This window comes from Pristiophorus japonicus, chromosome 14 (assembly GCF_044704955.1).
Source record: "Pristiophorus japonicus isolate sPriJap1 chromosome 14, sPriJap1.hap1, whole genome shotgun sequence".
In the NCBI taxonomy this organism is placed as follows: Eukaryota; Metazoa; Chordata; class Chondrichthyes; family Pristiophoridae; genus Pristiophorus; species Pristiophorus japonicus.
Window position 1 is genome coordinate 172,619,103 of NC_091990.1, and position 16,183 is coordinate 172,635,285.

The window sequence follows — 16,183 nt, forward strand, 5'->3', positions numbered from 1 at the left end:
TCATTCGTATATTATATTATAATTAAATGACGTTACATTATTTAACACTGCTTTACACATTACTCAGGTGACGTATGGGAGGGTTTGGCAACACCACGGGTGGTGTCCGAGCGACTGTGGGTGCCCACAAGTGCCGCCGCACGTTCCTCGAGGTCACTTAGCTGGGTAGGGCCCCCTCTGGTGCACCTCAGCTCTGAGCGGTTGTTAGATATCTTCTTTTGCAAATGTGAAAAGAGCATGGCATAAGCTAATTGACGAGGTAATTATTGTGTTCCTAACACAGATGAGGCTGCACACAGGGAGGTTAAAGTAACAGTGACCTCAGTCTTTAATCAGACACTCCAGAGTGAGGAACAGGCCTTAGGGGCCGGCTTATATACAGTGCTCCCAAGGGATGCTGGGATCCCTTGGGACTTCAGGGGATGAGCTCCCTGGTGGCGGAACATGGGAGTGCATGCTTTACAGATACACAACATCACTCCCCCCGCAAAGTCAAAGTGAAAACTATTTACAAGGTGAGGCGGTCGGGAGCCTTTCTTTCCCTGGAGGACCGTCTCGGTACAAATGTCTGTTCTGGTGTGTTGGCTGTGCCCTCGCTGGGCTGGCATGTTTTTGGCCCTGCAGGGCTGCTGGGTGAGCCTGGCCTTGCTGGGCTGTTGGGCGTGATGGGTTCGATTTCCTGGTCCGGCGGGGTGTCGTTGATCCTTTGGGTGTGTGTTGTGGGCTCGAAAAAGGTGGTGTCTGCTGTGGGTTGTTCAGGGCAGTCTGTGAACCGCAGCCTCGTTTGGTCCAGGTGTTTTCTGCAAATTTGTCCATTGTCTAGTTTGACTACAAACACCCTATTCCTTTCTTTAGCTATCACCGTGCCCGCGATTCACTTGGGACCATGTCCATAGTTTATCACGTACACAGGGTCATTCAGATCAATTTCCTGTGACACAGTGGCGCGACCATCGTTTACATTTTGTTGCTGCCGGCTGCTCTCTACCTGATCATGCAGGTTGGGGTGAACCAGTGCGAGTCTGGTTTTAAGTGTCCTTTTCATGAGTAGCTCAGCCGGCGGCACCCCTGTGAGCTAGTGGGGTCTCGTGCGGTAGCTGAGCTGTACTCGGGCCAGGCAGGATTGGAGTGAGCCTTCTGTGGCTCGTTTAAGGCTCTGTTTGATGGTTTGTTTCATGTTTGTAACTACAATGTAACACCACTGCATTACTGTATACACTTAACTCAGGTGCATACCTTGACCACAGGGGGTGAAATTGTGGGAGACACTCCTTACCTGATCACACACGTATATAAAGGGAGGTTCCACGCAGCGTCATCACTTCTGGAGTCCTGTAATAAAGAGTCAAGGTCACAGAGTGGCCTTGTCCCTGGAATGTGCCTCGTGTCGTTTCATGCTGTAGAGTAAGGACTACTCTACAGCATGGTGACGAGAAACGAGAATTCACGGCCCACGAGAATGGCCACCGGTAGCACAGAGGAACGGTACTGTGTTGGGGAAGACTGGGACGATTTTGTCGGGAGGCTTCAGCAAAACCTCGTTACTAAAGACTGGCTGGGGGATGCAGCGACCAACAAGCGACGGGCTCATCTCCTGACCAGCTGCGGGCCAAAGACTTATGCGCTCATGAAGGACTTACTGGCACCTGAAAAGCTGTCGGACAAAATCTTTGAAGAGCTTAGCAAATTAATCAGGGAGCACCTCAAACCGGCGAGCAGCATACACATGGCTCGACACAGATTCTACACCCACCGACGTCGTGAAGGACAGAGTATACCGAACTTTGTCGCGGACCTCCGGCGATTGGCCAGCCTCTGTAAGTTCACAGACGCCTGCAGGGGGGAGATGCTAAGGGACTTCTTTATCAAGGGTACCGGTCATGCGGGAATCTTTCGCAAGTTAATTGAGACCAAGGACTTGACCTTGGAAGCGGCAGCGTTGTTATCTCAAACTTTCATGACGGGGGAGGAAGAGACGAAAATGATTTACGCGCACAATTCTGCCTCCAATGCGGCGATGGATCAGGGAGTCAACGTCCTCAATGCTACTCAGAGCCCCGCAGGCAGGCAGAGGCAGTCTGACATTTACCAGGCAGCAAAAAATCCCAGAGCAAGACCTCAACAGAGACAATGGCAGGCTGAACGGACGTTCGTGCAATCACAGTTCACAATGCGGCCTGGGATGGGGCCATTGACACCCACTAATAGGGTACTTAAGAGCAGTCAAAGGGACAGCCAGCGTGGAATTCCTGGCCATAGTCCTTTTGTCCCCAACAATGGAAACTTTAACTCCTGCTGGAGATGTGGGGGAAAACACTCAGCAAGATCTTGCAGATTCCAACAGTTTGATTAAGAAAAGTGTCCTGGCTGGGGTTTGGACGTCCGCACACGAAGCATGCCCTGAGGAGGTCAAACCGTTCCAAAGGCGGATCGATGAGCTCTCCATCCAAGCCCCAGAAGGGCAGGGAAGCATTCATCAGGGAACTCCGCAGCGAGCACCCAGACATTGTGATGATGAAGGCCATTGCCCAGTCACACGTTTGGTGGTCTGGAATTGATTCAGACCTGGAACACTGTGTTCGCAGGTGCACGACCTGTTCCCAGCTGGGTAATACCCCCAGGGAGGCCCCACTCAGCCCGTGGCCCTGGCCCACCAAGCCATGGTCACGTATTCACGTTGACTACGCGGGCCCGTTCATGGGGAAGCTGTCCCTCATTGTAGTAGATGCATATTCGAAATGAATCGAGTGCATCATCCTGAATTAATAAGAACATAAGAATTAGGAACAGGAGTAGGCCATCTAGCCCCTCGAGTCTGCTCCGCCATTCAACAAGATCATGGCTGATCTGGCCGTGGACTCCGCTCCACTTACCCACCCGCTCCCCGTAACCCTTAATTCCCTTATTGGTTAAAAATCTATCTATCTGTGACTTGAAAACATTCAATGAGCCAGCCTCAACTGCTTCCTTGGGCAGAGAATTCCACAGATTCACAACCCTCTGGGAGAAGAAATTCCTTCTCAACTCGGTTTTAAATTGGCTCCCCCGTATTTTGAGGCTGTGTCCCCTAGTTCTAGTCTCCCCGACCAGTGGAAACAAACTCTCTGCCTCTATCTTGTCTATCCCTTTCATTATTTTAAATGTTTCTATAAGATTACCCCTCATCCTTCTGAACTCCAACGAGTAAAGACCCAATCTACTCAATCTATCATCATAAGGTAACCCTCTCATCTCCGGAATCAGCCTAGTGAATCGCACGCCATCCACCACTGTGGAAAGCCTATGTGCGATCCTTGCAACCCATGGCTTGCCGGACATCCTGGTTAGTGATAATGGCCCGTGTTTCACGAGCTATGAATTCTGGGAGTTTATGTCGGGCAATGGCATCAACCACGTTAGGGCTGCATCGTTCAAGCCAGCCTCCAATGGCCAGGCGGAACAGGCAGTCCAAATCATTAAGCAAGGTATGCTCAGGATTCAAGGACCCTCCCTACAATGCCACCTATCGCATCTCCTGCTGGCCTAGAGATCTCGACCGCACTCACTCACGGGGGTCCCGCCCGCAGAGCTACTCATGAAACAGACACTCAAAACTCTGTTGTCCCTCATTCACCCAGTCCTGACTGGCATAGTTGAGGGCAAGCGCAAGTCACAAAATGAGTACCATGACCGTAATTCAAGGGGTATAGAAATAAATGATCCTGTATTCGTCCTGAATCACGCCATGGGGCCCAAATGGCTTGAGGGTACTGTAATTGGCAAAGAGGGGAATAGGATCATCGTGGTAAAACTCAACAATGGCCAGATATGCCGTAAGCATCTGGACCAAGTAAAAAAAAGGAACCTGAAGAAGACCATGAAATTGGGCTCACACTACCGCCAGCAAACGTGCAACAAGAGCAATCAGAAGAATGCACAGTCCCTGAGGTCAGCCCGGACACCACAGGTGACAGACAATCACGTCAGTGTCCAACAACCTGAGCCCCAACTGCGGTGCTCCACGAGGGAGCGTAGACCACCTGAAAGACTAAACCTATGATCCCAGTAAGACTTTGGTGGGGGGAAGGTGATGTCATGTTTGTAAATACAATGTAACACCACTGTATTACTGTATACACTCAACACAGATGCACACCTTGACCACAAGGGGTGAACCTGTGGGAGACACTCCTTACCTGATCACACAGGTATATAAAGGGAAGTCCCACGCAGGATCATCAATTCTGGAGTCCTGTAATAAAGAGTCAAGGTCACAGAGTGGCCTTGTCCCTGGAATGTACCTCGTGTGGTTTCATGCTGTAGAGTAAGGACTTTACAGTTTGAAATGCCTGCTCTGCCTGCCCATTGGAGGCTGGTTTAAACGGGGCCGAGGTGACATGTTTGATCCCATTGCAGGTCATGAATTCTTTAAATTAGGCACTGGTGAAACATGGCCCGTTGTCACTGACCAGTATGTCAGGCAGGCCGTGGGTGGCAAACATGGCCCTCAGGCTTTCAATGGTAGCAGTGGCGGTGCTTCCCGACATTATTTCACATTCAATCCATTTAGGAACATTTTACCGAGAAACGGGCCCACATAGTCGAAATAGATCCTCGACCATGGTCTGAAGGGCAAGGACCACAAACTTAGTGGTGTCTCTCTGGGCGCGTTGCTCAACTGAGCACATATGCTGCATTGCCGTACACAGGATTCTAATCGGAGTCGATACCGGGACACCACACGTATGATCTGGCTATCTCTTTCATCATAGAGGCGGAGAGGTTGTTTCCATTGGTAGGGGAGACTAGAACTAGGGGGCACAGCCTCAAAATATGGGGGAGACAATTTAAAACCGAGTTGAGAAGGAATTTCTTCTCCCAGAGGGTTGTGAATCTGTGGAATTCTCTGCCCAAGGAAGCAGTTCAGGCTAGCTCATTGAATGTATTCAAGTCACAGATAGATAGATTTTTAAACAATAAGGGAATTAAGGGTTACGGGGAGCGGGCGGGTAAGTGGGCTGAGTCCACGGCCAGATCAGCCATGATCTTATTGAATGGCGGAGCAGGCACGGGGGGTTAGATGGCCTACTCCTGTTCCTAATTCTTATGTTCTTATATATTATCATTACTATACCCGGGTGTGTGCTGTGGAGATCCGAGATGAATGTCTCTCTGTCCTTTTTTGGTAGCACTACGCGGTTACCCCACAACAGGCAGTCTGCCTGAATGGACAGCTCGTCCTTTCGCCGCTGGAACGGCTTGATTGGCTCTTGCATTTCAACGGGGATGCTGGCCCAGCTCCCATGCAGTACACAGTTTTTTATGAGGGACAGCAGAGGATCTTGGCTGGTCCAAATCCTAATCTGGCGGACCGTGACAGGTGATTTATCATTTTCAAACGCTTCTATGACCATTACCAAGTCTGCGGGCTGCGCCACCATCAACAAGTTTGCAAGCTGCGCCATTTCTACCTCCGTGGTGGGCAATGGTAGCCGACTGAGAGCATTCGCACAGTTCTCGGTGCTTGGCCTGTGGCGGATGATATAGTTATACGCTGATAGCGCGAGTGCCCACCTTTGTATGTGGGCTGAGGCATTAGTATTTATCCCCTTGTTTTCAGTGAACAGGGATGTGAGGGGCTTGTGATCGGTTTCCAGCTCAAATTTGAGGCCAAACAGGTACTGATGCATTTTCTTTACCCTGAACACACATGCTAATGCATCTTTCTCAAACATGCTATAGGCTCTCTCGGCTTTAGAGCAGCTCCCGGAAGCATAGGCGACAGGTTGCAACTTGACTCCGTACAACGACGTGTCACATGCTAGCACAAGTCTTTTACACGGGTTATACAACACAAGCAGCTTGTTGGAGCATAAAATGTTTCTAGCTTTCTCAAAAGCAATTACTTATTTTTTTCCCCATACCCAGTTCTCACCTTTGCACAATAACACATGTAGGGGCTCTAAAAGGGTGCTTAACCCCGTTAGAAAGTTATCAAAATAGTTGAGGAGTCCCAGGAACGACCACAGCTCCATGATGTTCTGTGGCCTGGGTAGCCTCTGTCTTGGCGTCTGTGGGCCAAATGCCGTCCGCCGCGATCTTTCTCCCCAAAAACTCCACTTCTGGTGCCAGGAGGACGCATTTTCGACCTCTTCAGCCGCAGCCCTATGCGATCCAGTCGCTGGAGAACCTCCTCCACATTTTGTAGTTGCTCGGCAGTGTCCTGACCCGTGACCAATATGTCATACTGAAAGACACCGTGTGTGGTCCCGACTTGAGTAGGCTCTCCATGTTTCTCTGGAAGATCGCCGCAGCCGATCGAATTCCAAACGGGCATCTGTTGTAGATGAACAGTCCCTTGTGCGTGTTGATGCAGTTGAGACCCTTCGAAGACTCCTCCAGCTCCTGCGTCATGTGGGCCGAAGTCAGGTCAAGCTTGCCGAACATCTTGCCTCCTGCCAGCGTCGCAAATAAGTCGTCTGCCTTAGGTAGCAAGTATTGGTCCTCTAGCGAGAAACGATTAATAGTTACTTTATAATCGCCGCAAATCCTGACCGTGCCATCACTTTTGAGTACTGGCCCACTTGCTGAATTCCACTGGGGAGATGATGCCCTCGCGTTGCAGCCTGTCCAGCTCGATTTCCACTCTCTCCCTCATCATGTGAGATACTGCTCGCGACTTGTGGTGAATGGGTCGTGCCCCTTGGACCAAGTGGATCCGCACCTTCGCCCCGGAAAATATTCCAATGCCTGGCTCAAAAAGGGAAGGAAATTTGTTAAGAACCTGGGTATATGAGGCCTCATCGACGTGTGATAGCGCTCGGATGTCACCCCAGTTCCAGCGGATTTTGCCCAGCCAGCTCCTTACAATCAGTTTGGGGCCATCGCCCGGGGCAATCAGAGTGACAGTTCGTGCACCGTGCCCTTGTAGGTGACCTTGACCATGGCGCTGCCCAGGACAGTGATAAGCTCTTTGGTGTATGTTCTCAGTTTCGTGTGGATGGGGCTCAGGGCTGGTCTGAATGCCTTGTTGCACCACAGTCTCTCAAACATCTTTTTACTCATGATGGATTGGCTAGCGCCAGTGTCCAGTTCCATATCTACGGGTAAGCCATTCAATTTTACGTTTAGTATTATAGGTGGACATTTCGACGAAAATCTGTGCACCCCGTATACTTCAGCATCTGCTTCCTCTCTCTGAGGCTCGAAATTGCTTTGATTGGACCGAAATTGGACCGATCTTCCTCTGCCACGTGGTGGTTAGCAGGTTTTGCAGAGCTTGCAGCTTGTTTGCAAGTTCGTTGGAGGTGCCCCATTGTCCCACAGCTCTTGCAAACATACCCTTTGAAGCGGCATGAATAGGCTGAATGGAAGCCTCCACCACGCCAACAAGGTGTGAATTGCCTTGCATTCATCCTTTGTTGGGGAATCTGAGTCATCTGGGTCACCTGAGGCCTGCTGGCAGTTGCAGACTCGTAGGTTCTGCCCTGTACATTTCTGCTCGCAAACACAGTTCCAGTTAATTTATGAACACTGCTAGCACTTGTGTGCTGAGAGATTTGTTTGGTGTTATCACTGGTGGACATAAACACCTGTGCTATCGCAATGGCCTTACTGAGGATCGGTGTCTCTACAGTCAAAAGTTTTCGTAGGATGGTCTCGTGGCCAATGCCCAGGACAAAAAAGGCTCTGAGCATTTGCTCCAGGTAGCCATCAAACTCACATTGTCCTGCAAGTCGTCTTAGCTCGGCGACGTAGCTCGCCACTTCCTGACCTTCAGATCGCTCGCACGTGTAGAACTGATACCTCGCCATCAGCAGGCTCTCCCTTAGGTTAAGATGCTCCCGAACCAGTGTACACAGCTCCTCATACGACTTATCTGTGAGTTTCACCAGAGCCAGAAAATTCTTCATGAGGCTGTAGGTCGGTGCCCCACAGACTGTGAGGAGGACCGCTCTCCTTTTTGCAGTGCTTCCTTCTCCGTCCAGCTCATTGGCTACAAACTACTGGTCTAGCCGTTCAACATAGGCTTCCCAGTCCTCACCCTCCGAGAACTTCTGCAGGATGCCCACAGTTTGCTGCATCTTTGCGTTGGATTTGTAAAGTCGTTTTTCGACAGCATGAAACCACACAAGGCATTTTCTGGGGACGAGGTCACTCTGTGACCTTAATTCTTTATTCACAGGACTCCAAAGACAATGACCCTGCATGGGACCTGCCTTTTTATATCTGTATGATCAGGTAAGGAGTGTCTCCCACAAGTTCACCCCTTGTGGTCAAGGTGTGCATCTAGGTTGAATGTATACAGTAATACAGTGGTGTTACATTGTGGTTACATACATGACATCACCTCCCCCCCCCCCCCCCGACCCCCCACCAACCCCCGCCACAGTCTTATTGGGATCATAGGTTTAGTCTTTCAGGTGTTCTACGCTCCCTCGTTAAGCGCCGCAGTTGGGGCTCTGGTTGTTGGACACTGACGTGAGTGTCTGTCACCTGTGGTGATTCCGGCCTGTCCGGGCTGACCGCAGGGACTGTGCATTCTTCTGATTGCCCTTGTTGCTCGTTCACTGGCGGTGTTGTGAGCTCCATCTCATGGTCTTCTTCAGGTTCCTCCGTGTCGGTGCTGAACCTTTTTTTTTTACTTGGTCCAGACGCTTACGGCATATCTGACCATTGTTGAGTTTTACCACGATGACCCTATTCCTCTCTTTGTCAATTACAGTGCCCTCAAGCCATTTAGGCCCCATGGCGTGATTGAGGATGAGTACAGGATCATTTATTTCTATATATCTCCCCCTCGAATTACGGTCATGGTACTCGTTTTGTGACTTGCGCTTACCCTCAGCTATGTCAGTCAGGACTGAGTGAATGAGGGACAACCGAGTTTTGAGTGTCCGTTTCATTAGTAGCTCTGCGGGCGGGAGCCCGGTGAGCGAGTGCGGTCGGGCTCTATAGGCAAGCAGGAGGTGCGACGGCAGCATTTTAGGGAGGATGCTTGAATCCTGAGCATCCCTTGCTTAATGATTTGGACCGCACGTTCCGCCTGGCCATTGGAGGCCGGCTTGAATGGCGCAGTCTGGGCGTGGTTGATGCCATTGTCCGACATAAACTCTCGGAATTCGTAGCTTGTGAAATATGGGCTGTTATCACAAACCAGGATGTCTGACAAGCCATGGGTTGCAAAGATCGCATGTAGGCTTTCCACGGTGGTGGATGACGTGCATGAATTCAGAATGATGCACTCGATCCATTTCGAGTACGCATCTACCACAATAAGGAACATCTTACCATGGCCTGGTGGGCCAGGGCCACGGGCTGAGCAGGGCCTCCCTGGGGGCATTACCCAGCTGGGCACACGTCGTGGACCTGCGAACACAGTGTTCCAGTGTTCTGAATCAATTCCAGGCCACCAAACGTGTAACCGGGCAATGGCGTTTATCAGCACAATGCCTGGGTGCTCGCTGTGGAGTTCCCTGATGAATGCCTCCCTTTACTTCTGGGGCATAACTACTCGGCTGACCTATAGTAGGTAGTCGGCTTGGATGGAGAGCTCATCCATCCGTCTGTGGAACGGTCTGACCTCCTCAGGGCATGCTCCGTGTGCGGGCGCCCAATCCCGAGTCAGGACACATTTCTTAATCAGGGATTGGAGGATCTCTGTTGGCCCAGATTTTGATCTGGCGGGCTGTGAAGGGGAGCCTGCGCAGTCAAAGGCATCGACAGCCATGACCATCTCGACGCTTTGCTCCGCTGCCCCGTCAGTGGTGGCCAGTGGAAGCCTGCTGAGCATGTCAGCGCAATTTTCAGTGCCGGGCCGGTGCCGGATGGAGTAGTCATAAGCAGCCAGCGTGAGAGCCCATCGCTGTATGCGCGCTGATGCGTTGGCATTGATAGCCTTGCTGTCTGACAACAGGGATGTTAATGGTTTGTGGTACGTCTCTAATTCAAACCTCCTAACAAAGAGGTACTGATGCATTTTTTTTACACCATAGACACATGCAAGCGCTTCCTTCTCGACCATCCCATATTCCCGTTCTGCTTGAGAGAGCGAACTGGAGGCAGAAGCCACAGGTTGTAGTTGACCCTCAGCATTGCCCTGCTGCAACATACACCCAACCCCATAGGACGATGCATCACATGTCAGAACCAATTTTTTACAGGGGTTGTACAGGATCAACAACTTCTTTGAACAAAGTAGGTTTTGCGCCCGATCAAAAGCCCGTTCCTAACAGTCCCCCCAAAACCAATCGCAACCCTTACACAGAAGCATGTGTAGCGGCTCCAACAACGTGCTCAAGTTCGGCAGAAAGTTCCCGAAATAGTTCAACGGTCCCAGGAATGAACGCAACTCCGATGTGATGCAGGGCCTGGGTGTTCGTCGAATCGCCTCTGTTTGGGATTCGCTGGGCCAAATCCCATCTGCAGCAACCCTCCTGCCCAGAAACTCAACCTCAGGAGCTAAGAACATGCATTTAGACTTCTTGAGTCGCAGGCCTACCCGGTCCAGTCGCCGTAGCACCTCCTCCAGGTTGTGGAGGTGTTCCTCGGTGTCTCGACCCATGATGAGGATGTCGTCCTGGAATACGATCGTTCCCGGAATGGATTTAAGCAGGCTTTCCATGTTTCGTTGAAAAATTGCGGCTGCTGATCGAATGCCAAACGGGCACCTGTTATAAACGAACAGTCCCTTGTGCATGGTGATGGTGGTCAGTAGTTTAGATTCGTCGGCCAGTTCCTGGGTCATATAGGCTGAAGTGAGGTCCAACTTGGTGAACAGCTTGCCGCCTGCCAGCGTGGCGAAGAGGTCCTCGCTCTCGGGAGCGGGTATTGATCTTGTAGGGACACCCGATTGATGGTGGCCTTGTAGTCGCCACAGATCCTGACAGAGCCACCCTCTTTTAGGACGGGAATGATGGGGCTCGCCCAGTCGCTGAATTCAACAGGCGAGATGATGCCCTCTCTCAACAGCCGGTCCAATTCGCTCTCAATCATTTCCCGCATCACATACGGCACCATTCTGGATTTGTAGTGCACTGGCCTGGCATCTGGGGTGATGTGTATCACTACCTTAGTGCCTTTGAAAGTCCCGATGCCAGGTTAGAACAGTGAATCGAATTGTTGTAGGACTTGTGAGCACAAACTTCGCTCCACAGATGACATTGCGTGAACATCCCCCCATTTCCAGTTCATCTTGGCTAATCAGCTCCTTCCCAACAGTGCGGGACCATTGCCCGGGACAATCCAGAGCAACAACTGATTCACTAACCTATTGTGTGTGACAGCCAACATTGCACTGCCTAGCACCGGAATGATTTCTTTAGTGTAAGTCCGTAATTGTGTCTCAATACGTGCTAATTTGGGTCTACTGGCTTTAAGTGGCCATATCTTCTCAAATTCCTGAACTCCCATGAGTGACTGGCTGGCCCCAGTGTCCAGCTCCATGCATACTGGGATACCATTTAATAAAACCCTCATCATCATTGGTGGCATTCTGGTGTATGAACTGTGAATATTCGCCACATGGACCCACTGAACCTCAGCATCCATCGATTTGCCCCAAAAGTCATCCTGCCTCAAAGAACCCTCTTCTGGTCCATCAACCTCATATATTAATCTGGTTGCAGACTTCCTGTACATTCGAGCTAAATGGCCACTGAGATTGCAGTTCCTGCAGACAAACTGTTGAAATCTGCAAGATCTGGCTGAGTGTTTTCCCCTACACCTCCAGCATGAGTTAAAGTTTCCATTGATGGGAACAAAGGGACTATGGCCAGGCATTCCGTGCTGACTGACCCTTTGACTGCTCTTAAGTACCCTATTGGTGGGTGTCAATGGCCCCATCCCGGGCCGCATTGTCCACTGTGATGGCGTGAATATCTGTTCAGCCTGCCATTGTCTCTGTTGAAGTCCTACTCTGGTGTCTATTGCTGCCTGCGGAATGTCAGACTGCCCCTGCCTGCCTGCGGGGCTCTGAGTCGCATTGATGATGTTGACTCCCTGATCTATCGCCGCGTTAGAGGCAGAATTGCGCGCGTATATTATTTTCGTCTCTTCCTCCCCCGCCATGAAAGTTTGAGCCATCAACGCCACCGCTTCCAAGGTCAAATCCTTGGTCTCAATTAACTTGCGGAAAATTCCCACATGACCGATGCCCTCAATAAAGAAGTCCCTCAGCATCTTCCCCCTGCAGGCGTCTGTGAACTTACAGAGGCTGGCCAAACGCTAGAGGTCCGCTACGAAGTCCGGTATGTTCTGTCCTTCACGACGTTGGTGGGTGCAGAATCTGTGTCGGACCATATATATGCTACTTGCCGGTTTGAGGTGCTCCCCGATCAATTTGGTAAGTTCTTCAAAAATTTTGTCCGCCGGCTTTTCGGTTGCGAGTAAGTCCTTTATGAGCGCGTAAGCCTTTGGTCCCCAGCTCGTCAAAAGATGAGCCCTTCGCTTGTCGGCCGCTGCATCCCCCAGCCATTCTTTCGTAACGGAGCTTTGCTGAAGCCTTTCGACAAAATCGTCCCAGTCTTCCCCAACACAGTACCATTCCTCTGTGCTACCGGTGGCCATTCTCGTGGGCCGTGAATTCCCGTTTCTCGTCACCAATGTAAAGTCCTTACTCTACAGCATGAAACCACACGAGGCACATTCTGGGGATGAGGTCACTCTGTGACATGCTCTCTTTATTTACAGGACTCCCAAGACGATGACCCTGCGTGGGACCTCCCTTTTCATACCTGTGTGATCAGGTAAGGAATGTCTCCTACAAGTTCACCCCTTGTGGTCAAGGTGTGCATCTAGGTTGAGTGCATATTGTAATACAGTGGTGTTACATTGTGGTTACATACATGACAGGATTCGTATTCTCGTCGCCAGTTATTGTGTTCCTAACACAAATGAGGCGGCACACACGAGGTTAATGTAACAGTGACCTCAGTCTTTAATAAGACACTCCAGAGTGAGGAACAGGCCTTCGCTGGGCAGGTCACATAGTACGCATGCCAGATACGAGACTCCCGAAGCAAATGCTTTATGCGGAGCTCCTTCATGGTAAACGAGCCAAAGGAGGACAGCGGAAACGTTAGAAGCCTCCCTGGTAAAGTGCGACATCACCACTGACACCTGGGAGACCCTGGCCGAGGTGGAGAAAGTGCATCCGGGATGACGTTGAGCTCTTTGAGTCTCGACGCAAGGAGCATGAAGAGGCCAGGCGGAGGCAGCGGAAGGAGCGCGCGCAAACCAGCCCTACCATTCCCTTCCCCCAACGAATGTCTGTCTCACCTGTAACAGGGTCTGTGGCTCCCGTATCGGATTGTTCAGCCATCAAAGAACTCACTTAGGGAGTGGAAGCATGTCCTCCTCGATTCCAATGGACTGCCTATGATGATGACCATTCAATAAGATCATGGCTGATCATGCAATTTCAGTACCCCTTTACTGCTTTCTCTCCACACTCCTTGATCCCTTTAGATGTAAGGGCCATATCTAACACTCTTTTGAATATATCTAATGAACTGGCATCAACAACTCTCTGCGATAGAGAATTCCACAGGTTAACAACTCTCTGAGTGAAGAAGTTTCTCCTCATCTCGGTCCTAAATTGCTTATCCCTTATCCTTAGACTGTGACCCCTGGTTCTGGACTTCCCAACATTGGGAACATTCTTCCTGCATCTAACCTGTCCAGTCAGAATTTTATATGTTTCTATGAGATCCCCTCTCATTCTTCTAAACTCCAGTGAATACAGGCCCAGTCGACCCAGTCTCTTCTCTTATGTCAGTCCTGCCATCCCGGGAATCAGTCTGGTGAACCTTCGCAGCACTCCCTCAATAGCAAGAACATCCTTCCTCAGATTAGGAGACCAAAACTGAATATTCCAGGTGAAGCCTGTACAACTGCAGTAAGACCTCTCTGCTCCTATACTTAAGTCATCTCGCTATGAAGGCCAACATACCATTTGCCTTCTTCATGCCAACTTTCAATGACTGATGTACCATGACACCTAGGTCTCATTGCACTTCCCCTTTTCCTCATCTGCCGCCATTCAGATAATATTCTGAGTTCATGTTTTTGCCACCAAAGTGGATAACCTCACATTTATCCACATTATACTGCAACTGCCATGCATTTGCCCAGGAAGCAGAGAGTCACCTAACCTGTCCAAGTCACCCTGCAGCCTCTTAGCATCCTCCTCACAGCTCACACTGCCACCCAGCTTAGTGTCATCTGCAAACTTGGAGATATTATATTCAATTCCTTCATCTAAATCATTGATGTATATTGTAAATAGCTGGGGTCCCAGCATTGAACCTTGCGGTACCCCACTAGTCACTGCCTACCATTCTGAAAAGGACCCGTTTATCCCGACTCTCTGCTTCCTGTCTGCCAACCAGTTCTCTATCCACGGCAATACATTTGGCAAATGAGTTGAGCAATGCTGAAAATGAACATCAGTGGGTTCAAATGACCAGCCCTTTCAGAGCCAGCTGGAGATGAAGTTAAGGATTGAAAGCTGATTGATGAATGGAACTCAGCTGAAACTCTTTTTGGAGTTCATCTGCAAAACAAAAAACATTAAACCGTGCCACCCGACCTGGGTGACACACCAGACATTTACAAGGCCCTTTTTTTTTTTCCCCTTTTTTTTTGTGTTTTTCTTTTTTTGGTTTTTTTTTTGGGCACTAAAATCACAATTTTCCCCAGTGCCCCCTATAAAAGGGAAGGGGGACACTAAAAGCACCGGCAATTAAAACAAATTAAACTTTAAAACGTAAAATCAAATTAAAATTTGGTTGCCGGGGGAACTCAGCTGAATAGCGTCCCTGCAGCACCCAGCTGAGGCCAATCACACCTCATTTACTGTCCCCCTTCAATCCTGGAGTGAAAACATAGAAACATAGAAACATAGAAACATAGAAAATAGGTACAGGAGCAGGCCATTCAGCCCTTCTAGCCTGCACCGCCATTCAATGAGTTCATGGCTGAACATGAAACACCCAATTTGCCATAATTTGGGGCACTAAATTTTCCCTAAGAAAAAAATTACTGCCCCAAACGAGCCACTGCCCATTTTTGCCCCCAAAAAAGCTTCAATTTTCAAACACCACTTAATAATGATTGTGCTCCTGTCCACAGCAGGACTGGATTGGGGTATCAATGGTGGTAGCGATATAGTCCAGGACAAACCCCAGTCTCTCAATTCACCTTTGGTCTCACCGTAACCCTTCTCCTCACATATTTGGTTTTGGACACATTTTTTTTACACGAGCTGACGACAAATTTTATGGCTGCAATTATAAAAAATCTCGCTTTGAAAACAGAAGCTCATTTTTCATCTTACATCCATGACTCACTCACTGTGTGGAGATATTATTAAGATTATCATCAAGCTTTCATCATCAGCAAAGCAAAGCTCAGAACTGGAGCCTTGAGCCCACTTACTGCTCCACACAAACTCATTCCCTGTCCCTTTGTGGACTGGGACTTGGAACTGCAGCAAAAGCAACTTGTATTCATGCCGCACCTTTAACATAAAGCCTAAAACATCTCAAAGTGCTTCACAGGAGCGTGAAAAAAGTTTGACATCGAGCCATATAAGGAGATATTAAGGCAGGTGAGGTTGGGTTTAAGGAGCATCTTAAAGGAGGAAAGAGAGTTGGAGAGATGGAGGGGTTCAGGGAGGGAGTTCCAGAGCTTAGGGCAGAGGCGGCTGAAGGCCGACCGCCGATGGTGGAGCGATTATAATCGGGGATGCTCAAGGGGGCAGAATTGGAGAAGTGCAGATATCTCAGAGAGTTGTACGGCTAGACAAGATTACAGAGATAGGGAGGGGCGCGGCGACAGGGATTTGAAAACAAGAATGAGAATTTTAAAACCGAGGTGTTGATTAGCCAGGAGTCAATGGAGGTTAGTGATGGGTGAGTGGGACTTGGTGCGAGTTAGGACACAGACAGCAGAGTTTTGGATGACCTCAAGTTTATGGAGGGTAGAACATGGAAGGTTGGCCAGGAGTGCATTGGAATAGTCAAGTCTAGAGGTATGGAGGAGGGTTCAGCAGATGAGCTGAGGCAGGGACGGAGTTGGGCAATGTTCCGGAGCTGGAAATCTCAGAAAAAGGGGTCGGCCATTTCAGACTGAGATGAGGAGAAACTTCTGCACTCAAAGGGTGTGAATTTTTGAAATTCTCTGCCCCAGAGGGCTGTGGATG